Source organism: Bactrocera latifrons, unplaced genomic scaffold (assembly GCF_001853355.1).
Source record: "Bactrocera latifrons isolate USDA-ARS-PBARC rearing strain unplaced genomic scaffold, ASM185335v1 scaffold_290, whole genome shotgun sequence".
NCBI lineage: Eukaryota > Metazoa > Arthropoda > Insecta > Diptera > Tephritidae > Bactrocera > Bactrocera latifrons.
The window spans coordinates 289513-306226 of NW_017536519.1; the positions used below are offsets into that span (position 1 = coordinate 289513).

At 33.7% G+C, this 16714-nt stretch overlaps 1 long non-coding RNA gene across 1 annotated transcript in view; it reads left to right on the plus strand.

Annotated features, from left to right (window-relative positions):
- Nucleotides 1-8948: 8948 nt before the first annotated feature.
- The window catches only part of LOC108970231, a 14780-nt gene continuing 7014 nt past the window's right edge, over nucleotides 8949-16714 (plus strand). Inside the window, exon 1 of the long non-coding RNA XR_001993464.1 lies at nucleotides 8949-9128. This is a non-coding gene — a long non-coding RNA (uncharacterized LOC108970231). The remainder of the gene's footprint in view (nucleotides 9129-16714) is intronic.

The following is a 16714-nucleotide window of genomic DNA, read 5'->3' on the forward strand; positions in this document are numbered from 1 at the left end:
TTTATAGAAAACGTCGCTTCTTGTTGGACGATACAGACATCGGGGAGTCATCGTATATATGCTATATTTTGCACAACACTGTATACATATAATGCTAGCAAAACTTTACCTAATCGTCATTAGATTAGCTTCGTAATCAGTTCACCGTTATGGCGTATGTTGTAAGGCCAACGTTAGCAATAACATTGGTCAAACGCATGTGGCATGCAACAACGGTTAGAAATTTGAGACAAATTGACACACAAGTGAGAACATCGTATGTACATAAATAGTAAAACTGACGCTACAACAACAACAAATGTGCTGTCAAATGTTATATTTTGGCAATGATAAAGTTAGCTCTACGTAATTTTGTTGTTGTATCTACTTATATGTAAGTGTACATACATATGAGGGTGTCTGCTAGTATTGGTTTTAGTGTTAAAGTGTATTTATCGAACCTCATCAGTTATTAATATCGTGTAGCACATAAACTACCTTAACTGTCACCAATATCAACAGCTCACATACATGTACATGCATTAACGGTATACATTAGCGGTGCATATGTGTTACGCGTAAGTGCACTTAAAACACACTGGCGCGTATTCCAGTGTTGCTTATGAGCATTGAAAGCTTATTTCGGCAACAGCTACAACAACAAGTTGTTATTAATTGTAATTATGTTAATGTAACTGTGGATGAGCTTACGATTGAATTGGGGGCTTTTCAGCGTAGATAAGGTGACTTCGGTTTGATACCCAAATGGCCTATCCGAGTTGTTCGAGAGGAATATGTATTGAATGGTGCCCAGAATATTTATTGGTTTTATAAATGGTGTTACATATGTGAGTATAAATGGGTATAATTTCTTTTTAGACAATATTTTATTTTCAGTAACTTTAAACTTCTTATGTATATACATAATTGGTTTTTAAATCTTTCAAATCTGAACTATATGTCTCAGTCAGACAAATACCCGAGTTTTAATTGAATCTGAAGGATTAATGGACGCTTTTCATGTTTTCAGAGTCCAGTTAAGATCGGAGGTTTGTTCTTGAAACGGATCAAATCAGTATCTTTCAAGCAGAAGTGGTTGAAGATATCAGAACTACAATATCAGTCTTGAAAATCTCCATTAAGGGGTTACATAGGTTTCACAGTTTCAAAAAATCGAAGTTTTTTTGTCTTATTAAATTCTAAAACATCTCTAGAATATTGTCCTCAATTTTCAAGTTGATCCGACTAATAGTTTCGGAGATACAACCTTGAAAAGGTGGATGCTCGAGGTCAGGTATAGGCTGAAGGCGCAGTAGGTAAAACTTTAAACGCGTTTTTCTCAAAACTATGTTTCAAAGTCGGTTGTCAAGATTTCTCGCGAATTGCTTAACCGATCTTGATGAAATTTTACACAGGTCTTCGAGATATTATTTCCAAGGTCTTGAACGAAGGATTTTTTTTTATTACAAAAAAAAAAAAAAATCGAGAAATTTTCATCGAAATTTGAATTTTTTATAAAAACGTCTGCCAAAAATCCAATTTTCATTTTTTCGTTTTCCTTCGTCCAATACCTAGTTTATTGTCTTTAATAAAACACGTATTTTTTATTTTTATTTGAGATGATCCTGAAAGAAGGTCTGCTGACAACGCGGATGCACCTTTTTTCCGAGGGACTGCAGGAAATGGCGTAGTAATGACTGGCATTTTGATATTTTTTTTTTGAAAATTTTACAAAATGTTTATTAAATATGAGTCTTTTAAATAAACAAAAAAATTTCATTAAAATATTTCATTTTCTATATGTAAAAAAATTATTGAAAACAAGTAAGGAAGGGCTAAGTTCGGGTGTCACCGAACATTTTATACTCTCGGATGATAAAGTGATAATAGAGATTTCAGGCGTGGTTGTGAACCGATATAACCCTATATCTGACTCTTTTAGTTTTAGGACTTACAAACAACCGTTATGTGAACAAAACTATAATACTCTCTTAAGAACTATTATTATGATTATGAAGATCTTTTTGAAGAAGTATCAAATTTGGAACAGGACATTGAAGACGAGTCGTTAAACCATATTGAAACCAACCAGAATACAATTAATAATAATATGTGTGTGGTTTGTTTCATAAAGCAGCCAAATATCTTATTTTTTTCATTGTAAGCACGTGAAAATTTGCAGTGCATGCTGTCTTACAATGCAAACTCACAAAATTGATCAAACCAGTAGACTAGTATGTCCATTCTGTCGTGCAGAAGTTCATGAAACCCTTCAAATATTTATCTGATAAATAAATGATTTTTTTATGGAGGGGTGCGATAGAGCCATGAAATATAAGGCCATTATGGCTTTATTTCTCATTTTTTTCTTATGCAAAAAGTTATAAATTGGACATTTCGTAAAAGGAGCAACCATAATTTTTTGTCCTCTTTTTTATCTCTCATGGCTCTCCTTTTTTGTTATTAGTTACTTTATACTTACTATAATAAAAAAAAAACTTTAAAGAAATGTGTACAAATAGGTACCGAACTTAACTACTGGAAAAACAACAGTAAAAAAAATTGTTGACGTAATTACGTATGTATGTGTTTTATTATATTTTTAGTAGGAAATTGGAATTCGTGTTCCATGTTTTCTAATATCACCATTCCAAAATACAACTAATCCCAATGCCACGCTAAAACTATAATACCGTCTACCATGCATTGGATCTTCAAGCCATTTATAAAGGTCGATAATTTTAATCTGATGGTCCTTCCGAAACGGTTTCCGTCTTAATAATAAGAACAATTGATCTGTCCTTAATCCATTTACGAATCCAAACATAGTTACGGACTAGTAGGCGTTCTCTATACGTTTCTTGACCGAAAACAGAATTAATAATAAATTCTGGAACTCTATCAAAATTCGTAATATCCATTCCATTAAGAAGCTTTCTGCATGCTTGCATACGATTTTTCTTTATTATTCCTYTGCTTTGATTATTCATATTATTCGACGTGTGTTTTTTTCGAAGATCCAAATACTTCTTATTTGAAATCGCATTAAACAGTGAAAAAGTGGGACTTATTTCGTTTATGAAAGTGGAACTTATTTCACTTAAGAAATATATTATTCACGGGGGAGTTATTTCATTTGAGTGGGAGTTATTTCTTTTCAAGTAAATTTTTAAATCATTTCATTTTGGTGGGACTTAATTCGTTTTCAAAAGTGGGACTTATTTCGTGGGAGTTATTTATTTCTTTAAGCAATTTTTGGTGGGACTTATTTCGTTTTTAAAAGTGGGACTTATTTCGTGGGAGCTATTTCATAGACCCTCTCAATTGCATTAGCACCACCTACTTTGCTATCCCAATTGTTTCGGTGTCGGCTCACAACGAAATCGCYGGAAACTGCAAAGACGATTATGCGACGCAAATATCTCTGAAATTTTGATATAAACAGATATGTGGAGGGGGTACTATTTCGTATAAACTAGACGTTCGTTATTAAGAAAAATYGTTTGTAATGAATAGCACATTCAATATTGGCTTGCTAAAGACGAAAAACTTCAAGTAACAATTTTATCCGTTTAATGTCACAATTTCCTGAAATAGTCTCCAAACTTTTCTCACAATAGTTCGGTTTTTGTACGTGCTGTGTGGCATATAGCCCTGTATTGTTGAAACCAGATGATGTCAAGGAAAAGTTCTTACAATTCATAAAAAGTTGGTTATCAGATAATAATATCTGATCTGATGATCTATAGTATGACGCTCTTCATTGACAATAACGAAGTCACTAGCTTCATTCCGAAAGAAATGATTCCATCAGATCAAAAACCACACCAGCCTGTCAATAATAATTTGTGGATTTATTGCGCACCAGAATCGACAATTTTGTTTATTAACCGCATCACTTAGATGAAAGTGAACTTCATCGTAGAAGATGGCTTTCTTAAAACATCGTTATATTCTTCAATTAGTTCCAAGCCACAACCAGCAAATTAACAACGTCTACGGTGGTCCATTGTCTGCAGTTCTTGGGTGAGAGCAATTTTATATGAATGCAAGCTCAAATAATTTCTCRAAATCCGCTAGGTTGTAGTTTGAGACTGTTAMAATTCTTGAGAACTGCTTGGAGTCCACAAACGACAGCAATATTTGCGTTAACTCGAGCGATTCTTTGTCTTAATAGCACTTGAATATTGTGTGAAGAAAATGTACACTCAAAGTTTTCAACAATAACATTTTTAACCATAAAATGGCAAAAGCTAATGAAAAGTTGTAATTAGAAAACGATTATTTTGATAAAAATTTGAATAATTTCTAATGAAAACAATTACAGATCTTGGCATATTAAAAATGCCTGAAGCGACACTTCGAAAACCGGTAGTATCAATTTGACTTCGTTTCAATACTATATTCTCATTTATAACATAAATAGAAAATATAAAAAACCGTGTTTATTGATTAAAATACCTCTGGTGTATTAATGAGGAGGAAGTGAAGTGCAGTGTATGTGACTAAAGTTCATGACTTGTATAAAATAAGAATCTCAAGATAATCTATAACTAATTGCAAATAAGTAGAACATCCATATACAAGTAGTCCATATCTAAACTATATAAATAAATACTGCATGAACTAACGAAGAAATTAATAATTATTTACTTATGGGCCAACTTCAGYGCACAGTTATTTTTATATGCGGGGCGTATTGAGTAACTTTGTGAAAGCAAGCGCAAAATAAACGGGCCCCCTTATTGTTAGCAATACAGATTTTAAGCAAAACAAACTACAAACTTTCAAACAAGTCGCAGTTATCGAAACCGCACAACTCATAAAACCTTTTCATAATAAAGGGTTGTACGATTACACGTACACAAGATTTTGGGTTGAAATTGCCAATTGGTTTTTCAAGCAAATTAAAGAAGCTTTTACAAAGTCTCGGATAGCACTGTTGGGTAGTTAACCGGTGACACTTAACCGCTTGGTAGCTTGTACGGCCTCTTTTCTCTTAGTTCTCTCAAAACACTTATTTTTTTCGCTTTAATAGGATAGAGAATTCAACAAACACATGAAATTTAAAATGAAATATGTTATTTGAAATATATTATCGAAAATTGGAGTTTTTGTATAATCAATTCGAAATAAAGAGAAAATAACATTTGTTTAATCAAAACAAAAATTACAGCATGGAAAGGTTAATTTGCTGTGAAATATGGGACAGCAAAAACTGTTAATCAAAGAAAAAAACTTCGATTACCTACAACTTTGCAATATAACAKTTTTCCAAAGAACTCGTATTTTTAACTGAAATCGAAATAAACCCTTCTTTAATACGCTTTTATTAGCTTTGCTTGTATGTATGTATGTATGTTTGTAACTTTTTTTGCCCATAAAAATTAAACCCTTCTCACCTCTTCCTCTTCCCGACCTCAAATCTTCCGTAAATTATTTTTCTTTTTTTTAACTTTCTTTTCCAATTCAATACTTTTTGATTTTGATGTTCTTTTTTTTTATATGAATCAATTTACATATATATACATAGATAGGAAATTATTGTGATTATTTTAAAAGTGTACTTTTTCTCCGTCCACAACTGTATATTCGTATAAGATATATACATATGTACATACGTGATAAAGTGCACGTAGCGCCAACCACATCATACTCTACAGTGGAGTATACATATTCCTATGGACATATATATATATGTAATTCTATACATAAATACAGCGATCGAACTTAGAAATATTCAGCAACTTGCAATAGCTAGGAGACAGAAAATTCCACAAATATAAATAAAAGTATTTTCTAATTGTAAATGTTGACAACATAACAGTGTCCAACAAAGATCACTCTCAGCGAGCATTCACTTGCTGTAATCAACATGCTGCGCAGCAATTTAACAGTACARCGAGCTGTTCACGCATTAACTGTTATATTTCCATGTTAATTGACAGCAACCGCATTTGTCGAATAAGAATACTGTACTAATAATACCGGTTATGGTTTGTTTATGACAGCTTGGCTAAAGCAAAGCGCACCGTTATCAGCACAAATTCCGATGTTATGACTTCTAAAGTCGGCTAAATTTACGCTCTTGTATGGTTTTTCGAAAATGATTGCTCTCTCTCTGAGCAACATTCTTTTTATTTTAAATCCGATATTTCAAAKACTTTTATTACTTGTGACGGAATAGCTATATTCTATCTGTTAAGCGTWGAAAAACATATTGCAAGCAGTAATAGCTTTTAGCGGCTACTAAATAATAAACGATATTTGACTTGTAGCGGTTGTTTACCGAAACCATCTAGTGGTCTCGCTTATACACAATGAAGTTCGAAAAGTTTTCACACATGGGAGCGAAAGTACTCAGAGAGCAGAACTGTATGTGTATGCAAAATCAAATTAGAATTCGAAGTTACCAAACAACTGYGCTCACCTACTCACATATACATATACCGGTGAAGAGCATACCAGTAAAAAGCATGCAGTAGATGCGAGCAAACTTGCATGTGCTCAGAATAAACAAACAGCAAGCATGAGCAATCGCAACGGAAGTTCGAATTTTCGAAGTATGCGCTGTGAACACAAATGAATTACCATGTTTTGAGTGTGTGTCTCTGTGTGTGGTGTTTTCGTAAGTTTTTGTTGCTCCCTATATGTATGCTTGCACTCATTRGCGTTGGCTACAATTCTAACTCTGCTGACTCTCCTCACGTCAAGCAACTCTCGCTTGCACCACCATTATCGGGCACAATTTTYGTGTGATTCTCCAGCATATTATGGCCGCTACAAGGAACGCGCGTGTGTTGTGCCTTTCGGACTGACTTTTCTCTATTGGTATTGGTGCTGCTCATTCGTCTCCAACAATTCGCAGACCATCTCGCTCTCGTCGCACTTTTGCCGCATTTAGTCTTGTTTATGCCGGCTAACATGCAACATAAGCGTCGTCGTTGTCGTGTTTCAAATCGCGCGCAGCAAGTATTGTTATCGTCGCCGTTTACAAACGCCGTAAGTGCAAAACGTTGCCAATCGTCGTCGTCGTCGTCGTCGTCAACATAGCCATTGTATCGTCAGCAGCGTCAATCGTTGTCGCCTTTGTCTGCGGAGTCGAGTAGAGTTGTATGGCAACGTCCTAATATAAAACAAGCGTACGTTCGTTGCTTAAAAAGTGCAAAAACCACTAGTTACTAACCTAAAGAGCTGCGCTAAAAGYTAAAGAGAGTGAAAAAAGCAAGTGTGGAAATGAAAGAAATCGCAAAAAAAGCGTAAATCAGCGGCAAATTGTTCGTTAGTGAGCGTCTATAATTGMAGTGTAAACAGTCGGTAGCCACACACGGGCGCATTTAAGCCCGCAGACCGTACGCCGTACACGGTAAAGTGGTAGTAGTTGCAGTCGCCGCAGCAGCGACAGCAATAGCAATAGCAACAACAGCAAAGTCAGACAAAGCGAACAGCGCGTGATGCATGCGTACGCTTTTGGGCCAAGTCAAGAGCAACGAGATACAGTCAGACGTTTCGGCATCTAGTTACCGCATGCAGTAAAAGCCGGTTAGAAGGAGCATTGAGGGTTAGCGAAATTAAAAATAAGAAAGTGCTTAAAAGAAACTAGCGAATTTATGCGTGTTTCGTAAAAAATAAAAGAGTGCCATTAGATAACCGAGCGAGTGCGGTGGTGAAGAAGTGCATGTGTAATAAAGCAAGACGCCGGTAAGCGTGAGTGCAGTGTTCGACGCGGTCATTTAATGGGCCAACCAGTTTTAATGTGAAGCTGCGAGCCGGCAATAATAAAGTACGCAGATTCAGTGCAAGCGCACAACTTCRCGCTTTAGATTCAAATCACACACACACACATATGATTGTTTGTCTGCAAGCGCTTGTGTTTGCAAGAAAATTCTTACTGCCTGAAGCAGCAAAAGCAAACAGTCTCTAATCGAGTTAATATCAACAGTGCCGGAGCCAGCAAGCACGTCAATAGACTGATAGCGGCGTATGCAAAAATAAACAGCAACAACAACAAACAAAAAGCAAGCAACGTATACACGCACAAGCAGCTGCTGCACGGCAAAAAGGAAAAGTAAATAAAATACAAATAAGAAATTTAAAAGTACACAAGAACAACAATAACACTAAACCGTGCGCTGCCAACGGCTTGTGTGTGTGTGTGTATGTGTGCGCCGGCAGGTGATATGCGGTGATAAGCGCCGGTAGCAGTAACAGCAAGTGCAAGTAACAACAAGAAAGTGCGCTAGAGAAAACATTGAATCAAATGTATGGCAAAAGCAAAAACAAATAAAAATAATTATAAAAGAAAGGTGTGCAAGTTAAACACAGGCGTCAGAAGTTGCTTAACGCACAYAGAGCTAAAATAAAGTGTATGCAAGTGTGTGTGTGCTCCTTGAAAAACTACGTAGATAATAACAATGAAGAARTAAAATAAAAAAATTACAATAAATAGAAAAAAAAAACAAAATCAATTAAGAAGACTATTGCATTGCAACCTAYTTTTGGAAATATTATCGCTGTTTGCCAGCAAAAAAAGTTAAATCAAAAAGTCTCTTAAGTTATCAAACATGTTCTGCGAAACATTTAAAACTGCAGCGTAAAAAGAATCAAAAGTAAAATTTGCAAAATTCTTATAAATTTAACATATCGTTGTAATTTTTGGAAAGTGCCAGCAGTGTAAAATATTAGCCGTTATAAGCGAAATTGTGCAGCATGTGTCAACAATAAATTTTAATACAATTTCATTCCACTGTCTAGACGCCTACATATTACACTTCGCTTCATTTTCGAATTATTAATGCAAACGCGCACTTATATATGTGTGTGTATGCGTTTGTTTGTTTGAGCGGCGCAAATGTTTGATTGGTGCTTTATTAATTTTAGCTGAAATTTTAATTAAAAACAAAACCTAAGAAAAAATCGTGAACAAAAATTAAAAGCGTCAAAATTGAAATGCGAATATCAAAAATTAACACAGAAATAGCATAAAGAAATTAAATGAAATTCAGTGGCCAGAAACGCGAAATTCACATACACACAAACCTACTTCATGAAAGAGAAATTATGCGTCAGCTTTGAAATAATTTATTTAGAATATTGCGGTTGGCATTTATCAGTTGGATATTTTTCCAACTCAACAATAACAACAGCGTGTAAGTAATTACATCGAAACTTGGCTTTATTTAACTTAATAAAGTTCTTAAAATTATGCTAATTTATAAATATTGTAAGCACATTAATTAGTTATTAGTAAATTGTGAAGATATAGAAGAACTTAAAATGCATAGTTGCCTTCTATGAAAATATTMAACAAGTTGTGGAATCTAAACTTGTAAGAGTTAAACAAGATTTAATAAACCTGAGAAAGGTACATCGATAGATCTGCAAAAGCTTGAAACAGCTTTTTGCTTGGAACTTAAAGAGAAAGTAGAGTTCTTCAGCTGATAACTTTGTTTCTCTTTTTTCAATTGATTTTTTTTTGCAGAAATCTTTAGATTTTACTAACTTATTAAAAAGCTGTTGCTATGTTCTAAAAACTTAATTATTAGGTATCGTAAGCCAGTCGCAGCTTAATAAGTAAAAGAAACGTTAACTTCGATTGCATCSAATCAAACTATTCTTCGCAATTATAAAAGATTCCTTACAAGAATTAATTTCGATGGTCGAGCTGTATGCGATCTGAAYAATTTCTTCGGTGATTGAACTATTGCCTTAGATGAGATGTAGCTATATCGGCAAATGAAAAAGCTTTCCRTACAAGCACTTRATTTYGWTCGTTCAGCTTGCATTRGTTTTGGGAAGTGAGCAGTTTTTTGAGGAGATATCTCGAAAACGGGCGGACCCAGCTAATCATGCCGATTATTTATAAATATGTATATCTTAAAGTGTCTCCGACGTTTCCTACTGGATTACCCCAGCGGGCAGGKGTAGAAYTTGCATGCGGTAAGGTATATCGGTAGTAAGAGATGCCTAAAATACATATACATATATACACTATCTCAGTATTTTAGTTTTCGGCCTTCCTCGAAATTCCAGTATAGTTTTTGTCATATACTTTGAATAATATTCCTTCTAATGAAAAGACATTTGAAGTTCAAGCGACAAATGTAAACTATTTTTGAGTTGCTGGGTGTCAACTGGTAGTAGCAAAAGCGGTCTGACCGGAGACTTCATTCTGATACCACGGGCAGTAGTTAGCCCTTGCAGTTCGCTTTAATATACTCATCATGTTTGGCCCTTTTTTTGTTGAATCAGGACCTCCACAAATTGTATTTCAATATGGAGAGTTTGAGCTTTTAAAATATGCAAGTGCCGTTTTCGTATATCAAAATAATAACTACGAATGAATATCGGCGATCTAGGACATYTACCAACATTTTGCTTTGCTCTCTCTTATTGCTATCACTTATTATTATGTCTGCAGTGGTTTGTGAGTTTTCGTTTTTTATGCAATGAAGAAAAAAGTGTCAACTTTTTGTTTTTGTTTTTAAGAACGATTCTATTAGTATGCCTTGCTAAACTGAATCTATTTTATTGAAAAAATTTCGAGGAATATTTATTCTTGTGGTAAATTTATCTATTAGTATTAAATTTAATAAATATATAAGTAGATGCTAAATAATTTTTGAAATGCTCTTAATTTAGTCAAAGTGAAAGCACGCAAATTTAGTCATYAAAAAACAGGCATTGGGCGCAGAAATTTAGAATTTTGTGCACTGTGAATTCAGATCCACYAAATACAAATTTATGAAAATGCCTTACATTTCTTTATCTTTCATATTCCGAACCCATGCAGAAATTTGAGCTTAGCTGCCAAATATTTTAAACAGCATTCTAAAGCTCAACACAATTGTGGTCTCACACACTTGCAGCAGTAACAGATAAAAGTAGCATAAGTCAACATTAATAAAATAAAAAAAAAATTAAAAAAAATAAAAAAAAAAAATTGATGTTCTTAATATCTACTTGTTGGCGAACTCGATATTGTGAATCATGCACTTAACGCCATTTTCAAAACAATTACATTAATCACATTTATTAAAAGTGTTGCCAATAACGCACACAACTGTTTGACAGTGAGCACAGCAGCTGTTTATTAATACAAATTAAATTAAAATAAAACCACAAAATTGGCTTTGACGCTTATACCGTAAACATTGTATTTATGTGAGACAAGAAAAACACTGAGAACAAAGCGCTTGGCCGTAAAACCAGCAGATCAGTGTAGTTATAATAAAAATCTAATTGCTTGCAGCTCGCTATGTGAGCGTTCTTACTCACTTGTGCTTCCAGCGAATTCAACAAGTCAGAGTGTCCACATGTGGCGTGTGGCAAGTGGCGCCCACTCGGCGCCTACTGTAGCTACTGTGTTCACAACAAACCTCTGCCACTCATTACACCCATTCGATACGGTCACACAAGATGTTTTTGCTTTTGTTTGTGTTCGGTTCTCTGTTTTCTTTATTTTCGCGAATACGATCATATCTTTTTTGTTGTTGCAGCAAGAATAAATCTGTTCTGCTTTATGGCGATTTGATTTTTGCCTTTAACCACAGCTGACACCGTTGGACACATTTCATGCTCCACTTTTATTTGCACATCTACACATCAAAAAAAAAAAAAAAATTAAGTAAAATAAAACCAAATAAAATGACTGCGTCATCTCATAATAAGTAAAGCAGTACAACAACAACACATGTACATTTGTGCTTGTTGCTGAGAACCAGGCAATAAAAGTGAGAACTGAATTTCGTGTTTTTTCATCAATTTTTTGCTCTTTATTTTGCTTTCGATTTTTACGTAAGTTATGGGGACAAAGTTAAGGCCATAAGTAAACGAAGTCTTAAGAAGTGTGCCGTAACGTTTATTTTTATACGACAAAGTTTAAATTGTTGGCGGTTTTGTTTTTGTTTCACTTTTTCTTTAACAATTAGCTTGATATCTTGTGGCGCACATTAAGCGTACACATACATACGAGTACATATCTACGTGCTATGTGCTTAATGCGTTAAATTGCCCAAAGTCCATTGTCAACTTACGGCTATAAATGCGCTTGTTTTATGGCTGTTTCTTTTTGAGTACAGTGTTGCCACTTAGATAGTATTTCGTAGCCACTTTCAACTGAAAGCCTGTTAAAGTAAAAAATGTTATGCTTTTTAGGGAGTGTTTTAGGCAATGCATAAAAAATACTGATATTTAAGAAAGGAAACATATTTTGGAGGAATAGCTTACAATTTTGTTTTTAAGAGAAGAAATTTATTTTAAACAATTATGGATTAAACTTTCGGTAGAATATGTTTGAGTTGGATTCGTAAGAGTCAGAAACTAATTTTACAAATTAAGATTATTTTTCTTATACACTTATCTTTAAAATATGTTAAAATTATATTTTATAAAGAAAGTTATATAATATACTTTTCTCCTGCTTTCAATTGAGTCTATCTGTTAACAACAAAATTACAAAAGGCTTATCAAAATTCTTAAAAATATTTCTACAAATCGATTTTAGTGGCAACGCTATTTGCCCAATTGGAATTTTCATGTTCACTAGAAAAAAAATTACCAAACGCCCATAAAAATTCTTAAAATTGTTTAAAACAAAATTCCAATTCGATTTAAGTGGCAACGCCATATGCCCAATTGGAATTTGCKCGACATAGAAGCTTTGGTGCAACTAATTGTTAGATAACAGCGTGCGCAAATTTGCGAATTTTCGTATTTTATCGTAAATAATTAGAATTTCGAGGCCACCGTTTCACAAAGTCTACGAATCTAGCAACATTAAACGTTAACTGTTTTGAATGAACATATAAAGTAACCGAAAGTGCTTTTTTGCAACAATAAACATTTTAATTTTTAATTATAGTGCAAAGAAATTACAAAAAAACTCCGGTTTAAAACTACATAGTTCATAAGTATATGATGATCTTATCCTGGAGACACTTTGACCAACTTCAGCACTTTAAAGGTTTAGCTATTAGCTCTCCATAATCGTATTACGAGTATTCCTATCTTATTTGCCTTTGATTGTATCTCCGATCTGCTATTAATCAACACCACATATGTATGTATATAAATATTTATTACTATATAWGTATATATGTACATATACTATATACTATATAAATGATAAAAAAATAATCAAAATATTCGAAAATGCTCATAAGTCTAAAAAGCCATTATGATTCATATCGTCATAAGATATAACTTTGATAACATATTAATCATATTTCGCTTATATTATCGSTGTGTATGTAAGCATGACTAGGTGAGCTGCAAAATAAATGAATGCTCTTACAATATTCTACATATTTCGTAACGTATGTATTAACTATTGTAAATTAATGAACGGCTAATGGAATTTTAAAAGTTTTGAAAACTTTAGCACAAAAATAGAAATAAAATCTCCAAACTGATTAATGCTTTGTCTATTGATGAGCTCTAATTACAGGATTTTTTTTTGTTTTTTGCTTCTCAAGTAACTTAATCCATTAATCCAAAAGCGGTCAGCATTTTGCTATCAGCCATAGAACCTAACCCACCCTAACCTAGTCTAAAAAGAAAACAAAAGTAAATTTAAATCAGGAAATTGTATCTTCTTATTATGTGGCCTCCTATYTTTTAGCGCTCGACGTTTGCATACTTTTAGCTCAGATTGCTTACGTTTTCGATCCTATAAACACACATTCCTRGTTCTATGTACAAATGTATGTAGTTTCATGCATGCGCAACGATTATGCTAATAGATTCCACAAGCAATAACAAAAACAGTAGCTGACTAATAAGAACCACTTGAAACTGAAACTGGAAAATTGTTTAGATAAAAATGAAGACCAGCAGCGGCAAAAAAACGTAAAACTAAGCGAAACTAGTTTCTTACAGTGATCGGCACAGCGGTGACTCCTCGTCGCCGCTGATTGAGTGGGGTACGAAATATTCAGAAAAAAGTTAAAAATTGTTCATAAATGCGTGTTTTTGTTTATGTGATTGTGCGAATGCATGTTTGTATTTCCTTATGTGTGGATGTCTGTACATGGGTATATGGGGCTTGAAAAATAGCGCTGAGCATGTGTATACAATTTGCTGTGTTATTCTTCTGCTCAGATACATCGCATATATACTATATGTGTGTATATAAACAAACCAAAGTATTTGACTGATGGATGTTCTGCGTCAGCGGATAAGCATAAAGCTTCCAAAGAGTTCACATTTGATTTGCCGAATATTTGAATAGGCGAGCTGTTTGGCTGTAATTGCTTGAACGCAGCCGGTGAATTGATTGAAAAATTACTGTAAGTGGCAAGCATATAATGAAAAGAGCCCACACACGTATTTGTGCGCGTGTTTTATGGCATTTTGCGCTAAATTTCAAGAATTTATTCCATATAGAAGCAAAACTTCTCCAAGTGGTTACATTAAGCGATAGGTCGTGGATGAAGAAAAAACGTGTGGCTACAAAAAGATACTGAATTTTCGAAATCTAAGCCGGAATGGAATGAGACTTCAAAATACACACACTTTTTGATAATATTGCGTCTGATGATCCAAAAATTACGAAGTAGTGAATCGAACGCATTTCACCTAGAATTTTCAATTAGAATGACAGTTTGGAAACAGCAACGACCAAGCAGTAGGCACCAAATGAAAGTATAAATCTCACAGACGTTATTTCAATGTAGTTTTATCAAAAAAAAAAAAAAAAAAAAAAAAAAAAAAAAAAAAAATTAATTAAAAAAAAAAAAAAAAAAAAAAAAAAAAAAAAATTTATATTACATTTACATAGTCATTTATGTAACAAATTATAAATTAATATAAATAGAAAGAAACAATTTTATTACACTTTAAAAAAAGGACTGTTTAAAAAAAGTGGTCAAATGAAATTATAAATTTTTGGCTTAAAAGTAAACTTAGTGATTAAAATTGTCTTCTTTATTCTGAATTACTGTACGAAGAAGGTTTGGCATGCCTCGAAGTAAATTTTCTAAGATTTTCATTGGAATAATGGCAAGTTGACCCTTCGTCTCTAAGAAAAATTGTACCCAGTTTTTACGGCTGCTTTGCTTATTTTGGAATCAAAAATTAACCACAAATGCTTAATTGGCTTGAAATCCGGCAACTGAGCTGGCCAGGCCAGGTTTTCTTTAGGCCTTCTTCAAAAAAGCGAGTAGTCAGCCGAGATGTGCGTTGGAGGTCGTTATCTTATTGTATGATAAACGACACCAATTTCACTTTTTCCGCATTTATTTCGAAAACTGTCACTAAGAAGGTCAACATATGAAACATCCGTCATTCGTCCATCGATTTTAAATACATTGCATATACCAAATTTTGGAAAAACAGCCCCAAACCATGATGGAACATCCTCATCAGAAGGTTTACACCACACTCCCTTATGTGTTTTTTTAACTCCTTAGCTCGAATTTGAATTCATCGGACCAAATTACTTTATCTCAAAATGTGGTTGGCACACATGGATATTCTTTTGTAAAGTTTAGTCCTTTTTACTTACTCGAAATGGAAAACAGAGGTCATTTATTTAYGACATAGTTTTCTAAACCAGATGTTTGCAATTTCYTTTCATTTTACTAATGRAAACATCCAAACCAAAACTTTCAATCAMCTCCCCCGCTAAACTTCAGGGTTTTCAGCAGCTTTTCTTCGTACAAGTCTCTCAGCGTGTGTAGAAATTTTGGACTGTGGACCTCCACCATATTGAGTCTTGTAAGTGTTCCTTCACTTGGAGTATTCAAAAATCTTTCTTCTTGCCTCTCTGATCGAAATGGAATATATTTCACATACTTTTGTATACGTTTCACTCCTCTTCCCATCTTCTACATTAAGATCCTTCCCCTCAATTTTTTATTTTTTTTGTTTTTTACCAAGAACAGAACAAAAAAAGTTTCACCGTAACAAAAATTCCCTTAATAAATACAAATGTATGAAATCTGTAATCAAATTCAGTTTTACCTTSAAAGAAATGAACCAAAACTAAAATTATACTTTCATTTGATGCCTAGTGTAAATCATGTTTTCTACTGATATTTATAGTACGTTGCTTTATATGAGTATTTATTTATAGTAAACTTAACGATAATTCTCGATTCTCTTTATGTATTAATGCGARAGGCGTAATTAGCATACGAGCTGGTTTAAGAATTTGTGGAGTCTTGAAAGGCAAAGATCTTTTATGTGTTAAATCTAAAACTGCCTGGGTTCTTCTTCTTCTTTATTGGCGTAGACACCGCTTACCCGGTTATAGCCGAGTTCACAACCGTCCTTCCTTTTCGCTGTTTGGCGGCCACTAGAGATTCCCAGTATAGCCAGGTCCTTCTCCACCTGGTCTTTCCAACGGAGTGGAAGTCCGACCGACCGACTTTTTTAAAAAGCAAACTGATATGAAAATAAATTTGCGTTTGAAATATGTTCATTTTCAGATATTATTTATAACAATAAAGACACAAAATTCTTAATTACAAGTAACACAATAACAATTAGCAATAACGAGCTACAACATAAACATATTTGCAAAAAAAAAAAAAAAAAAAAAAAAAAAAAAAAAAAAATTAAGTAAAAAAAAGATGTGTATAAGAGACAGCCACTTGGTCCTTCCAACGGAGTGGAGGTCTTCCTCTTCCTCATCTACACAAAAAAAAAAAAAAAAAAATTAAGTAAAATAAAACCAAATAAAATGACTGCGTCATCTCATAATAAGTAAAGCAGTACAACAACAACACATGTA